General features: G+C 39.9%; 1 long non-coding RNA gene across 1 annotated transcript in view; it reads left to right on the top strand.

Moving 5' to 3' along the window:
• Nucleotides 1-1,286: 1,286 nt before the first annotated feature.
• The window catches only part of LOC144315463 (uncharacterized), a 76,172-nt gene continuing 62,492 nt past the window's right edge, over nucleotides 1,287-14,966 (top strand). Inside the window, exons 1-2 of the long non-coding RNA XR_013381169.1 lie at nucleotides 1,287-1,537; nucleotides 4,203-5,942. This is a non-coding gene — a long non-coding RNA (uncharacterized LOC144315463). The remainder of the gene's footprint in view (nucleotides 1,538-4,202; nucleotides 5,943-14,966) is intronic.

The following is a 14,966-nucleotide window of genomic DNA, read 5'->3' as shown; positions in this document are numbered from 1 at the left end:
AGATTAACAACCTAGAAGGAGGGGATGGAGGAGGCAGGGAAAGAAAAGGTACATGAAGCTGAGGACCATATAGAGTGAAGTGGGCATTAAAAAATCCTGTGTTCAGCAAACAATGACTTTGGTATTCCATTTGAAACCATTTATGTTTCTGAAATATAATTCCCTCCTCTATGCAGCACAATTATTCAGCAAGTTGTGCTATACTCAAAATAATTTGTGAAAGTGAAAAATGAGTCCAGTGTCAACTTCCATGTCGTAGAAAGAGTCAAAGGGGGTATAGGACAGCAAGGCCACCCATAGACTTGCCCGTTTCCATGGAAGCTGGCATCAGATGTGATTGTGAGAATCAAAGTCCCTTGAAGATTCATGGAAATCTTTGAAAGAGATTCCAACTTCTACAGAGAATGGAATTGGACTTGAAGCCATCTCATCAGGGATTCAGCTTACATTGGGACAATAAAATTTAATCTTTCCTCAAGCCTAAGAAAATTGAAATAAAACATTGTATTATCCTCTTTTGTAGCAATGTAGGATGTACATTAATTTATCAATCAGACCATAAAATAAAATAAGTAGAATACACTTACTGTGACAGTCATTCAGTAGATATTTATTGAGCATGACTGTGTTCTGGCTATGTTTTCATGAGCTGATGGGGAGCCTGATGTGAGACTCGATCCTGGAACTCTGGGATTACGACCTGAGCTAAAGACAGACGCTCAACAAAACCCAGGTGCCCCTGTAGGGGTTGTGTTTTAGCATGTGTTGTAAAAGAAAGATAGGTTCTGGATATCACTTGAAGGTAGAGCCAAGAAAATTTGCTGTTGGACTTGATATAAGAAACAAGAAAAAGACAGGTGTATGTGATGACATTGCCATTGTTGGCCTGAGCAATAGGAAGGAAGTTATTAGCTGATGTGGGGAAGACTGTGGGAGGAGTGGGTTTGGGAGGTAGAAGGTTGGGCTCTGGGTATGTTAAGTGTGAGGTACTATTTGACGTCTAGGGAAGATGTTCACAAGGCAAATAGACATATGAGGTGTTTACAGAAGTCTGGGGTAGAGACATAAATTATGAACGTGTGTGTGATTATGACTATTTTACAGGTACCCAGGGATTATTTAAATCAGGTATGGTAAGGGATGCCTGCCTGGCTCAGTGGTTAAGCATTTGCTTTCGGCTCAGGTCATGATCCCTGGGTCCTGGGATTGAGTCCTATATCGGACTCCCTGCTCAGTGGCCAGGAGTCTGTTTCTCCTCCCTCTGGCCCTGACCCTGCTCAGGCACTCTCTCTTACTGTCTCTCTCAAATAAATAAATAAAATATTTTTTTAAAAAAATAGGTATGGTAAGACATGCAGATACGGAAATTGACTATCATGAAGGAAGAAGTTTGTCATCCTCACAATTCTCTAGTAACAGGAGGCACAGCACACAGTGCCGCATAAGGAAGCATCACATTGAGGTGGAGGTACAGAGAGGGAAATTGCAAGCAAGAGCCTTTATTGTGATATTCATGGAAAGGGATGGATAAGATAAGGTAAGCGGGGTAAGAAAGGACCAGCTATTTGGAATAATTTCAGCAGGGCCCGTAGCTGCATCTCTAGGTCTGGCACCTGGCCCCGGGGGAAGATCAGGGTAGCGGGAGAGTGGCTCTGGATTGGTTGGTTTGCATTGAAAGGCAAGTTCATGGGCATGCAAGTTGTTTACTGTCTCCAGGAATTGGCTAGCTCTGAGAGCAGCAGACCTACCAGGGTCAGCAAGGCCCTAGAGGTCAAAGTATCAGCATGCAGAAAATAAAAGTTCTGATTATTATAACAGTATTTAAAGTCATGAGAGTGGAAAAGATCACAAAGTTTGGAGCCCTGGGCTTTTGAAGCAAGATGTCAGCAAGATGAAAAGGGTCCAACTAAGAACACTGATAAAAGGTGGGGGGGAGTCAGCAGAGAGTTTGAAGAGAAACCAGCAGAATGTGGTATCCAAAAGTCAAGTGAAGAGTTTCTAAGAAGAGGGAGTAAGAAACTGTGCCAAACACTACTGATAGTCCAAGTAAACAACAGGGGGGGTCACTGGTGACATTTGCAAGAGCAGTTGTGGGGTAGCAGTGAGACAAAAGCTCAAATGAATCAGATTTAAGAGAATAGGAGAGGGAGAGAGACAGAATCAGTCATTCTTTTGTGATGTTTTTCTGTAAAGGGAACATGAAAATGAGACAGAACCTGGAATAAGGTCCATAGAGATGATGATGATGATGATTCTTCTTCTTCTTCTTCTTCTTCCTTCTTCCTTCTTCCTTCTTCCTTCTTCCTTCTTCCTCTTCTTTCTTCTTTCTTCTTTCTTCTTTCTTCTTCTTTCGTCTTCTACATGGGAGGGAAAATTGTTTGTGATCAAAGGAACAGGGGAAGAAAGAATGTGGAGAGTTGCCCCTGAGTAGACAAGAGGGGCCCAAGAGGAGAGTCCAGCCTGGGATAGGAGTGAGGACGGTTGAGCTGTAGTGATGGCAGAAGAAGGAACTCATCGGGCCAGCTGGGGGCCTCTGTGAAGATGCGATGTCCCTCCACTGGCTTGTTTTCTCAGTGCAACTGTGATTAGCTTGAAGCTTGTTCTTTTCATTGATGCTGATTTGATGGTCCTAGTTAACCAGATGGATGGGAGACGATCTGATTCATTGGGAGTGAGAGAGACTAGTCTGTCTCCTTTTTTTTTTTTTTTTTTTTTTTTTTTGACACAGCATTGTAAAAGAAGGAAAATGAAAGACAGAAATGCAAACCTAGAAATAGAATTAACAAACTAGATGAGTATGATCCTGATTAAACTGCGCAGACATCTTGTGAACAAATGTATGTGGAAAGAGGAGCTGAAAGCGATAGCCATAAACATTTTAATGCTTCTTGCAATAAACAAAAAGTTAGTTACTTCCCAGAATATTATAAAGGTAAAAGGAGAAAACAAAACAAAACAAAACAAACCGTGGATTCAGCACTTGACTACATCAGGAAAAGCTTAACAGCCTCCCAGGGAGTTCCAAAGAAGTGGTTTAGGAGAAAGACGTGCATGCACACATACCCTCTGTACTAACATGCTTAACCTCTCAAATCCCTGACAGATCACAGCCTTGGGAACTATGTTCCTGGGACGGGGATGCCTTTATTCAGGCAGCTTATTCTTTTGACCTTGCAGTTGTTATGTGCCACTCACAATGACATGTTCCCTGCTTTCTGCTTTAAGTAAAGGCACTTTACTCGACAGCTGTCAAACAGTGCCCAAAGACACCTATTTTTTTTCTTTTTTTCATGTGCATAACTGAATCCTCTTTAGTGGGTGGGGTAGAGTTCCTGGAGATGATGGGACTCGAGCCTATGAGAAATCATAATGTGCTCACACCGCAGGTAAAGATCACATCTGAGAGTTGCCTGTCCAGTGCTGCAGGTATGGCTGTGTGCCCTGGGCCACAGCGCTGCCCACTGATTCTCTGGAGATCTGGGAGGCTGGGCCTCATCAGCGCTATGGTCCATCCAACCCACCCAACCAAGGGTCTGCCAGGAACAGGTGATGACGGCTTTCCCCATCCAGTGAATTCCACACATTCCCCCTGCCCCAAATTTCCAAGAACCTGCGTGCTTTTCAGAGGCCCTGTGAGCATTTATTTACTTCCCTTGTGCGAATATTTGACATCCAAAGTCTGATTGACTCAACTGGGCCTTACAAGTCATTTAACATTTTCTTAACCCATTTGCTGCCCAGGAGGCAGCCATTTGCAAGCCCACGTTTCTCACCTGGATCATGCCTGTCTCTTGCAGAGACAAATCACACTTAGCTCTATCCCCAGCAAAGATCTGGCAGACAGAGGTTTTATTCGTGCAGAAGGCTTCCCTGTTATCTTTCTGCTGGTCGCAAACTCTGTTTTTCCAGGTGTCCTTCATGAAGATATATCAGAGTTAAGAAAAAGAAAGCTCTCACATCTGGTGTCCTCCGAGGTCCTAACTGATTTAAACCATGGGCAGATTTTACTGTTTGCCTTTTCTTCCTGTGGAAACAGAATCCACACTGTGCAGCAGGGAAGGGAGTTGTTTGTGTTTACTGTGGGGATAACCAACACTGCTTTCCCCATTCTCCTTTTCTGGGTGCAGATTACAGATTAATCTTTATTCAGGCACAGAAACTCTTGATTTATGTCACTAATAAGTATGTGCTTTGTGTTGCAGCCAGTGTGAACTGCTCAGAATACACGATGTGCTGGTTGTAAATTGATGACCATATATTGTAGACCCCGGGATGCTCAGAAGGAGGAGAGGACAATGTGAATCAAATTCGTATTATGAAGCCTGGCCCCAGTATGCAAATCCCAGCCTGAGTGGTCAGGGCCTCTTAGTGTACTCCAAGTTACCTGGCACATCATTTACATCCATTTTTTTTATTTCACTAAGAACACACAGACCCTCTTTCACTTTGCCACAATTCTTGCTTCTGAATCAAACTACACACGAAGAACCCTGATCTCACAAATGAGCAATTGCTCTATTATCTGCCTGCCTTATGGGAAACGGAGGTCCCAATGCATTAAGAAGGAAACTTCAAGCCACATGAATGAACTTTGCCTTTGTATAGAAGGGTACAATGCCTCTTCCCACGTGTCCACAGAAAAGCGTGTCATTTCCACATGAGAAGCAACAAAGGCCCCCGGAAGTCCAGCAAAGCCCAGGCACCCCAGCAGCATCTTCTTTGTCCAGGCTTCTTTTGTCATTTACTTGCTTTCACTAATCAAGATCGCACAGGAATGTGTTGAGTTAATGGTTCAGTTTTGTTAATTGCTTCATTGGACTGCTTTTCAGAAAGCACTTGCCCCAGTCCTTGAAATGGAACACGATTAATCGGAAGTCACAAGAAATAATAATGAGGTTGAGGCGCCTCTGCATCCACCCTGAAATTCTGAGACCCCCTGGAACTGCATTTTAGGCCAGGCAGCAAGGTAATTGAGATTTGCACAAAGAATGGCATGAGATGGGGGCTTGCGGGCTCTGATAAAGTGTAGGAGGGGTGCTCCTTGAAGTGATTACACCCTAATATTTGCATGATTGCTAGAGTCATCTGGGAATGATTTTTAAAGTTTGCATCAATCATAGTTTTCTCCAGAAAACGGGGAGCAACACAAGCCTGGTTGTCCTTTCACATTGTGCGCCAAGTAGAGACAATCCCACCTTTTCTCAAGTTCTGAATCGTGACATTAAATAGCACAAGAAAATAAAAGCATGGCAGTCCACCAGGACTGTCAGCTGAGATAGAAAACCTGATTAGTAGCAAATTTGGCACCTGAGACTTCTGCAAATGGGATGAATTGCCAAAGGCGTGTCTTGCTGCGAGAACATTGCCTTTCCATTCGGTTATAGCAAAAGTATGTGTTGCTAGATATGGTGCATTAATTGTTTTCTTAGGAAGCTGCAGTCTAAATATAATTTTTAGTACGTGCCTTTGTAAGAGGCATTTTTTATAGCTAGATCTATATATCATAGTTGCCTATTTTATTAAATGCTCAAACTTCTAAAGAAATTGTGCCATATTTACAAATTATCTATATTAGCAAAAACCATATAGGGCATGCTTAGGTTAATTACTACCAGAAAGATTGTGGAGGTCTTGACATATTTTCAATTTCAATAAGAAAAACTCTGCATTGCTAGGAGTGTTATGCCAATAACTAATTTCTTTAGATGAAAATATATTGCTGTGTAACACTCAGTTGTCAAGATGGACGGCTTGAGTCTATAGCGACACAGTTTAGGAAAGTAGGAATTTTAAATGCAAAGTTCTGGGAGACGCAAACAAGGTCAACTAACTAATTCCCCCAACTCTTTATCACCATAGCGACTGCATCTCAAACATTTATGTTTCTCGTTTCCTTATAAAGTGAAATATGAGGCCAAGGTGACTACCACATCTGGGAAAGGGTAAGGATAAAGTTCACAATTAAAAATGTAGCACTAAGTGTATCTAATACATCATTTTTGTCATTCTTCTTTTAAAATGACACACTTTTTCACCTGCATTCTCAGAGCCTTAAGGTCTGCTAGAGATGTGTCAGGGGCCATTATAGGACACAACTGAAAAGACCATACAGATTATTCCTGGGTCTTCTGTCCACCACTCGGAAAAGAGCAGCTCTACATTTATCTCCCTCTAATCCTGGGGTTTAAGAAGTCTTCTGCTATTTGAAAGAGTTTGAAAAACAACTAGGTTGTTTTCATCTATTTAATACCAATTAGATATTTTAAGATAATACAGGGAAAAAATTTTTAAACAAGGAAACCTACTCATGACATATTGTTAAATTAAAAAATGGTAAAAAAAAAATGTGTGAACATGGTAAACCCTTTTTGCAGATATGTTCATATTTATTTATTTATTTTTGATATGTTCATATTTACACAAAAAAAGATGATAAAAAACCTAAATCATATTGAAGCTGAGTATTAGGGAGGGAGGAAGATAATTTTTATTATGTTTGCTGTTCAGTGTTTCTGTAACTTTGTTTTGAAATAATTCTAGGTTCACAGGAAGTTGCAAAAATAGCACAGAAAGGTCCTTTACCCCAATGTTAACATCAACAGAAACATAGTTCTAAGCACACTATCAAAACCAGGAAATTGACATTGGTATGACCCACAGACCCAATTCAGATTTCTCCACCTTTACGTGCCAATGCATGAGTGTACTCTTTGACCCTTAAAGGTTTCTTTGTTCTAAAGTCTGCTTTATCAGATGTTAATTCTCTCCCCTTCATAGTGTAATTAACTATAACATGTTCTTATAATTGTTGCTTCAATCACCTAATATAGCTTTAAAAATTCAAGAGGATAGTCTGTAATATTTACCCTCAACTTTTATGTTTTCTGCTGTTTTTTCTTCATCCCTCACATTCCACGTTCCTATCTTTTATTTCCTTTCTGTTCAAAGAAACTTTTTTTCTGTGTCTTTAGTTTTGCCAGTGATCTGCTCTCCTCAGCCATGATTTCAGTGCTTGGAACAATTTGTACTCTGCCCTCCTTGGCAATGTTTTGGCTACCATCTTGAAGAGCAGCCTAGGGTTAGCCAAGGTCTGCAGAGGGAATATGAATAGACCTCCAATGCACTCCACTGCTTCCTGACCTACACCAGATTAGGACCAAGAACAAAGGGCTTTCTCTTCAGGGTGGTGTCAGTATTAATGCCAGAGATAACCCTCTGTATAAAAACGACAGCTCAGAAAGCCACCAACTACTCGGTCTAGGAAGCAGTCGATAGTGACACGAGGAAATTAGGTATTTATTAGGTATCAGAAGATCCAAGTTCAAGTCCTGTTCTGACACAGTGAATGATTTTGTGTAAAGCACTTAAGCACTTTGAGTCTATCTTTCCATCTTTAAAATTAAAACAATGAATATCTATTTATATGGTTGTTTTGAGCTTAATTTGCTAATCTCTGGTCTAGAGGAATTCCCCCATTACTGACCAGATCTCTGGAATAGTAAACTTCCAGGAAGTTCATTAAAGATAGTGAACAGCATAAGACGTGAAAATTGGGAATTCCACTGACTTCATTGGAAGAATACTTTTAGAGCTTATCCAAGAGGGCCATTTGGGGCAAGGGGGAATATTGAACAATCGTTGATTACACATTTGAAGGTACTGACCAGATAGCGTCCCTAGATCCAAGCATAAAGAATAAAGGAAGGATGTTCACTGAAATCCCATCTGCCTAAAAATGGGAGAAACAGGATCTCATCAGTTGCTTTTAGGAAAAAAATATCTTTGGGCAGGAATCACAAGTCACTAAGAACATGCTTTTATGCACTATTTAAAATAACACTGCTATTGAATTGTTTGATATCAACCTAGATTATTTTGGCTGAAAACACTAATTGACAAGAATCTTTTCTAAGCCTGCACACTTGAAAATATCTTCTGTTTTTTATTTATTTTTGTTTGGTTGATTGGCTGGTTGTTTTATAGCCACTACTGAATGTATTCTGCTGCAGTTTTCAACAAGACCCTTGGCTATTTTCGGCTTCTTAAAAAAAGATAGCATATTAATACAAAACTAAAATACAAAATAGGAAAACACATGTCTGCAGTTGTATCTTCTCAGATTTCAATCATTCCAATGTATTATTTATCATTTTTGATTTATTTTGTTTTGTTTCAAGAAGTCATTATAAAATAAACCATCCCTGTTAATAAGTTACTTTAAGTTTTTGCATTTCTACTTAGGACCTGCTTTTCTCAGTGGCCCATGGAGCAATGTGTGCTTTTATGCTTTTGGGTAAGCTGAAGGTTACAAAGTTTACCAAAGTCCTCGGTGACCTCCATGTTCATAATTCCACCAGATGTTTTCAGTCCTCACTTTTCATGGCCTGTCACCTGTATTTTCCAGTATGGGCCACTTCCTCCTTCCTCTGGCTTCCATGATGCCACACCTTTTCCTCTGTCGTCTTTGTGCACTCACCACGCATCACCCAGTGATTAATGTAGGACTTCCTCAGGACTGGGCTCCTCTGCCTCACTCTGTAGGCCATCTCTCCTCTTGGGCAATCTGATCAATACCTTTGACTTCAGTAGCAGCTATGCTGTACCAGTGACCCCAAGCTGTAGATCTACAGGCCAGACCTCTTCTCTGCCCCAGAACTAGTGATCCAATCTTCTATTCTATGTCTCTCTTTTTATTCTCAAAAGTATCTCAAATTCATTATGTCCAAAACTGGATGAATGACAAGTTCTACCATCACCAACACCACCACCACCTCTGTGTTCTTACACTTGCCTCTTGCAGTGAATAGCATAAGCAACCATCCATTGGTGCAGGCCAGAAAGGCAGGAGTCCTCTTTAGACAGCTCCTTTTCTTGTTCCTCCATATCTAACCTTTGGCAGAGAACTATAGACTTTGCATTCTGTCAAATCCAGCATTTTCTCTCCATTTCTACTGCTTCTCAGTGTGGGTCAAATCCCTGGAGATCCTACTGTGAACCCCAAGCTGGCCTTTCATAGCATGCTTGCTCTTCCCTAATTCATTCCCCAAACAGCAACAAAATGATCTTCAGGAATGCAAACCTGAGGGGCACCTAGGTGGCTTAGTCAGTTAAGCATCTGACTTCAGCTCAGGTCATGATCTCAGGGTCCCAGGATCAAGCCCCATATATGGCTACCTGCTCAGCACAGTCTGTTTCTCCTTCTGCTCCCCTGCTTTCTCTCTCTCTTTCTCTCTCTCTCTCTCAAATAAATTCTTAAAAAAAGAGAAAAGAATGCAGACCTGACCCCTTCAGCACCCCAACCCTCACACACACACACCACCAAGAACTTTTCAGTGGTTTCTTGTTGCCCCTTGCTCTGAACTAAAATCCTCACTTTGATCTCATGGCCCAGCACAATCTGGCCCCTGCATACCTCACCAGGCTCTTCTAAGCTAAGGTTACTCTCACCTCTGTCCTTCATACATGCAGGGCCCTCAGGGTAGAAGGGCTGCCCTACTCCCTTCTTTACCTACTTATCTCCTCATTTTCATGATCTTAGTTCAAATGATCTTAGTTCAGCCATTGCAGGGGACTCTCCCCTGATTTCCTAGTGTGGGTCTTACACAACTCTCTCTTTTTTCTCAGTAGTTATTATGTTTGTAATTACATACTGATTTATGTAATCATTTGATTAATTTCTATTCCCTCACTAGGCTGTGAGCTCCAAGATATATGGTGGTTCCATTCACCATTGCATCCACAGAGCCTAGCATAGCATATGAGAGGCACTAGGGAAGTATCCCATGAAGAGAAGAAGGAAGAAGGGACAGCAGGGGTAAAGGAAGTGATGCAGGGAAGGAGAGAAAGAGGGAGTAGAATAAAATGAAGAACAAATTATCCCTAGATATGGTGCCCAGGAAATCACACCATCGTGTAAACATATAGAATCCCTTTTTATATTACAAAGAGGAGGTTCACCCACCTGCATGCCCACTGTGGAAATATTCTCCACTTGAGCCCATAAGCTTAGAGAGGTTTGTATCTTTCACTGTGAAAAACTCCGAGATCCAACTACTAGAATTGTGCTCATGGCATTTCTGAGCCCTTTTTCATTGTGTCACTGTGGTTGAGACAGAAAGTACAAGACTTGTACCTCTTTACAACAAACCAGGTGTCCCTGAGACTCTGGAAAGACAGAAGATGAATAGACATGTCATGACTTCTCACCAGGAGAGTCATCTTGAGGCCTAGGGGAAGTTCTTATTAGAAAATGTCAGGCAGCATAGAGACAGAATGATTCACTGTACGTGAAAAATGCTGAGGAAATCCTCCCAACAAGAGCCTTCGCAAGAATTATTCAGAATTGGAAGATAAAAAATACATATTCTGGAGGGAAAATAATTTTTTTAGGATCTGGGAAACAAAATTTGCTAGTAGGATAGGTAGGCCTCTTTGCAGGAAGATTTGCTATAAACTGTGGGCCTGCATGTATGCATGAGGTTAGAGACCTCGAGATGGCAGATGCAACATCTCCTCTTTGTCTTGATCAGGGTTTAGGACTCAGGGTTGAAAAATTGAATTCATTTTCTGGCCTTATAAATATTAAAATGCAGTTTTTAATAGAACCTGAGATCTCCTTCATCTTCATCCCTGTCCAATTGGTCTGTGGGTTTCTACATCGTGTCTATTGTCCCTGGTTTCCTTCTCTGAAAACCAGAGAGGCAGTCCCAAAGGCAAGACATAAATTCACATAAAATAAGGCCTTCCAGAAAGAGGTTTAAAGGTAGAGAATCTTACAAAAGCAGGCTAGAGACCCAAGTGTATAGATTTGAGATGCTTGGGGAGAAATTGTGGCCAAAAGAAGCTAAAACCAAGACTGAGGAGGCCAAAATAGGACTCCCCACCAGCCCTGCTTGTTTCAGTTTGTTTTATTAAGACATTAAAAAAATAGTTTTAATGACAGGGATGCCCACTTTCACCACTGTTGATCAGCATAGTACTAAGACCTAACCGCAGCAATCAGACAAAAAAAGAAGTAAAAGTCATTCAGATTGGCAGAGAAAAAATTAAACTCTCACTCTTCACAGATGACATGATTGTATATGGGGAATTCAAAAGACTTCACCCCAAAACTGCTAGAACTCAAACAGCAATTCAGCAATGTGTCAGGATACAAAGTCAATGCACAGGAATCAGTTGCATTTCTATATACAAACGATGAGACTGAAGAAAGAGAAACTAAGGAATCAATCCCATTTACAGTTGCACCCCAAACCATAAGATACCTAGGAATAAAACTAACCAAAGAGGTAAAGGATCTGTACTCTATAGAACACTTCTGAAAGAAATTGAGGAAGACACAAAGAGATAGGAAAACATTCCATGCTCATGGATTGGAAGAATAAATACTGTGAAAATGTCTATGCTACCCAGGGCAATTTACATGTTCAGTGCAATTCCTATCAAAATACCATGGACTTTCTTCACAGAGTTGGAACAAATAATCCTAAGATTTGTGTGGACCTCGAATAGCCAGAGGAATGTTGAAAAAGAAAACCAAAGCTGGGGGTATCACAATGCCTGACTTCAAGCTGTATTACAAAGCTGTGATCATCAAGACAGTATGGTACTGGCACAAAAACACATAGATCAATGGAACAGAATAGAGAACCCAGGAATGTACTCTCAACTCTATAGTCAACTCATCTTCAACAAAGCAGGAAAGAATATCCACTGGAAAAAAAGTGTCTTCAATAAATGGCATTGGGAAAATTGGAGAGCAACTATGTAGAAGAATGAACCTGGACCATTCTCTTACACTACATACAAAGATAAACTCAAAATGGATGAAAGGCTTAAATGTGAGACAGGAATCCATCAAAATCCTAGAGGAGAACTCAGGCAGCAACCTTTTTGACCTCGGCCACAGCAACTTCTTGCAAGACATGTCTATAAAAACAAGGGAAACAAAACCAATAATGAACTATTGGGACTTCATCAAGATAAAAAGCTTCTGCACAGCAAGGGAAGCAGTCAACAAAATTAAATGGGAAACTACAGAATGGGGAGAAGATATTGCCAATGGCATATCAGATAAAGGGCTAGTATCCAAGATTTATAAAGAATTTATCAAGTTCAACAATCCAATCAAGAAATGGACAGAAGACGTGAGCAGACATTTCTCCAAAGAAGACCTACACATGGCCAAAAAGCACATGAGAAAATGCTTTATATCACTTGCCATCAGGGAAATACAAATCAAAACCACAATGAGATACCACCTCACACCTTACACCAGTGAGACTGGCTAAAATTAACAAGACAGGAAACAACAAATGTTGATGAGGAAGTGGAGAAAAGGGAACCCTCTGGCACTGTTGGTGGGAATGCAAACTGGTGCAGCCACTCTGGAAAACAGTATGGAGGGTCCTCACAAAGTTAAAAATAGAGCTACCCTATGGCCACACAATTGCACTACTGCGTACTTACCCCAAAGATACAGAAGTAGTGAAATGCTGGGACATCTGCACCCCGATGTTCAAAGCAGCAATGTCTACAATATCCATATTGTGGTAGGAGCCAAGATGTCCTGTGACAGATGAATGGATAAAGAAAATGTGGTTTATATATACAATGGAGTATTACTCAACCATCAGAAAGGATAAATACCTACCATTTACATCAACATGGATGGAACTGGAAGATATTATGCTGAGTGAAATAATAAATCAATCGGAGAAAGACAATTATTATATAGTATCACTCATGTGGAATATAAGAAATAGTAAAAGGGACCATAAGGGAAAGAAGGGAAACTGAATGGGGAAAAATTAGAGAGGAAGACAAACCATGAGAGTCTCTAGCTCTGAGAAACAAAGGGTTGCAGAAGAAGTGGGTGGGCAGATGGGGTAACTGGGTGATGGGCATTAAAAAGGGCACATGATGAGATGAGCACTGGGTGTTACACTATATGTTGACAAATAGAATTTAAATAAAATAAAACAGTTTTAGGACTGCAGCAAAACTGGGCCAAATGTATAGGAATTTCTCATATACTTTCTACCTCCCAACATGCACATCCTCCGCTACTATTACCATCCCCCACCGAAGGGGTGCAGGTTTTACATGGACCCATCATCACCAGAAGTCCCTGCATGGCATTAGGGCTCAGTCTTCATGTTGCTCACATCCACTCTATAGGTTTGGACAAAAATGTACAACACTATAGTACACATATTCACCATCCAGAGTGTTTATGCTGACCTAAAAATCTCCGTGCCCCACTATACATCCCTTTTCCCAGACCTTGTCTTTTTTTTTCTTTAATCAAAACTAGATCCTTGACATTGATCTAATTATCATACATGAGGGAAAGTAAATGTGATTTGGCCCCTACAAATATATGTCCCCTAGAGGTTTTCTTTCTTCTTTTGAGGTTGAAAGATAAAGCAACTAATGCCAAGTAACGTACCATTTGATATGTTGAATTTTCCACTTAAACATATCTATTTGGGAAAGGAAGGCATGCCAAGTAGCTCCTGGTTGCTGGCCTTTTTCAATGGGAGTTAAGGATGTGACATGCTTTTGCTTTAATCATTCTAACAGAAACTTTGTAATTATTCCCTACTATTTCTAAAGCCTCAAGTGGATTTCATCTCATTTTTTAGTTCATGCCCAAAAGTTGAAGTGTTAAGATTTTGTTGCCAATCATGTTTTCAAAATTATCCAAAATGTAAGAGTAAACTTTGTCCATGATATTATGAACTTCCTTACATAGTGTTTTATTTGTAGATAGTTTTCATTATTAATTTAACAAATGGGAGCCACTGGAAGCAAAGCCAAAATCATATGTTGTTGCCCTGATTTGCTAAGTGACTATTCTTTATAGCATTAACTGAAAGATATTAATTATATTTTAAAAGTAATAATCAAATGGGATTCATCCCTAAGTGCCAAAATGCAAAGATGTTCAACCATGGTAGTTAGACAAAAGAGAAAAATGACCATTTTAATTGATGTCAAGAAACCATTTTCTAAATTCTTTATTTTTTCTGAAACATTGCTGTTAAATGTATTTATATATAAATTAGAAACACCAAGCATAATGGTAAAAACAAAAAAACAGTATCCTTTGAATTACAATGAGAATCAGTTTAGGATTCACAAATTTCTTTTATCATTAATTTAAACATGCTGACAAGTGCAATTAGACAAAAAGAATGAAATAAGAGCTATTAACAATGGAAAAAAGGAAGCAAAAGTATGGTTATTTTTTATGGACACACTTTTACATATTGAAAACCTAGGGTTAACATATGAACAAAAATTAGGAAGAATAAGGAAGCTTATGAGGTGATCATTTACAAAACAAATACTGAAAAATAAATTATTAAAAGGAAAGATGTCAAATCTCCGTAATTATCTATAAATTAAATATGTATAATTTCTGTATAATTCCCAACAGGATGACATCACTGAACAAAACAATTCCATATTTTATCTGAAAAAAATAAACACATGGAAATAATCATAAAATGGCTGAAAATAATAGGTAGTGGTCAGCCCAGGATATGTGGGAATATAGTATATTGCCTAGTTAACATTTGTATCAATGGGAAAACATCTGAGTATACAATAAAGAAAAACAACAAATATCCAATAAATACATGAAAAAAGATCAAACTCAGTACTGATTAAACAAATCCAAATTAAAACAGTTGGTGGGAAGGTCAATTGGTAAAATTTTCTAAAGGGCACTTTAACAAAACAACCTAAAGATGTTTCAGTAACTCTGCATCATAGTTCCCAAGAAGCTGCCTGTAGGAAACATAACTGGCATATCAGCTGGGAGTGGCCCCTGCCTACTGCCCATCCAACATGCCACATCGCATCTGAAGGGAAGTCCTGTTAGTTCTACCTTCCAATTATATCCAGAATCGTACCACTGCTCACTACTTCCTCCTCCACCACACTAGGCCAGATACTAT

Source organism: Canis aureus, chromosome 6 (genome assembly GCF_053574225.1).
Source record: "Canis aureus isolate CA01 chromosome 6, VMU_Caureus_v.1.0, whole genome shotgun sequence".
Lineage (NCBI taxonomy): Eukaryota > Metazoa > Chordata > Mammalia > Carnivora > Canidae > Canis > Canis aureus.
Note: the sequence above shows the minus strand (reverse complement) of the source record. Positions and strands in the feature narration are given on the sequence as shown.